The sequence below is a fragment of the Limulus polyphemus genome, unplaced genomic scaffold (assembly GCF_000517525.1).
Source record: "Limulus polyphemus unplaced genomic scaffold, Limulus_polyphemus-2.1.2 Scaffold3695, whole genome shotgun sequence".
Lineage (NCBI taxonomy): Eukaryota > Metazoa > Arthropoda > Merostomata > Xiphosura > Limulidae > Limulus > Limulus polyphemus.
In genome coordinates this window covers 38,326-39,742 of record NW_013669305.1, presented here as the reverse complement: position 1 = coordinate 39,742, position 1,417 = coordinate 38,326, and positions in this window count along the sequence as shown.

The following is a 1,417-nucleotide window of genomic DNA, read 5'->3' as shown; positions in this document are numbered from 1 at the left end:
ATGAGCACAGTACTATATACACAAAATTCTATAGTGCCATAAGTTTCAGTGCACAGGCACTACCCATGTCACTGTTGGTAATTTAAATAAGGAAACAGGGAGGAATGCAAAAGAAAACTGTATACCTTTACAATCGTAGATTAATCTTTTCCACAAGAAACTTCATGTGACACCAAAGTAACCTATCCGCCTTAAATGGCCTGTATTTTATTGGTAAAACTGACACACAACTGAAAATATATCTGTGCAAAAAAATTTCATAAACTTTGATAATGAACATGAAGTAAACTAAAAAACACAGAAAAGTTAATATGATCTACATACTACACGGTACCAGGCAATCCTTCGATTGCCTATGTCAATCATCATTTCAAATAACATTATCCAAGAGCAATATACCCAAACTGATACTAACTTGTACAAGTCTGTGTACCATCCTAATAATGAGAAAGACCTGACTTCAAAAGAGTGTGACACAGAAACCAGACCTATGAGAGAAGCCGTTTAGTGTGCAACTTTTAGATACCGAAAAGCACCCTAGTGGCACAGAGTATGTCTGCGGACCTACAACGCTAGAAACTGTGGTTCGATATCCGTGGTGGGCAGAGCACAGATAGCCCATTGTGTAGCTTTATGCTTAATTACAAACAAACAAAGATACAGAACACCTGTATGGAAAGCTAGAAAAAAAACATTATACCTGAATAAGGAAATATTTTTCACTGATTATTAATGTATCAATGTAATAATAGTTTTAATTACCACATTTTGTTAGTTTCATGTGTATATCTGATCCATAATCTTCTATAAATACATAAGAAATTCTTCCTACTTTAAATTCTTCACTGAATTATTCTTATACACCTAATTCTGGATTTTTCCAGCGTTTCTTTTCTTAAAATTTTACATGCTTGACTTTATTAACTGGTTTTTTTTTGTACAGTTGGTCTTTGATTTTTCCGTAGATTCATCTGAAACCTTTTTAAATTGAACCTCTTTGTTTGTTTTCACTTTAAATATTTTATTCCAGATTTTCCGTGGATATATATGAAAACTTCTCAAAATTAATTTCTTTTTGTTCGTTTCGTTTTGGACATCGTTTTCTTGATTTTTCACTGTCCTTGATTATCTGAAAGCATTTAAACATTAATATATTTATGTTGATTTCTAGTTCTTGATATTCCATGGACGTATCTAAAAACTTTTTAAATTTAATATACTTTCATTTTTCCCTTTACTTATTTGATTCCGGATTTCCCATTGATATAAGGAAGATTTTCAAGATTGATCTCGTTCTGTTGGGTTTTTTATATATATCTTTTCCTTGATTATTCTTGGATATATCTGAATAGTTTGTTGTTAGTTTCCTTTTTATTTTATATGCTAGACTTAAACATCTTCAAATAACCAGTTTTCA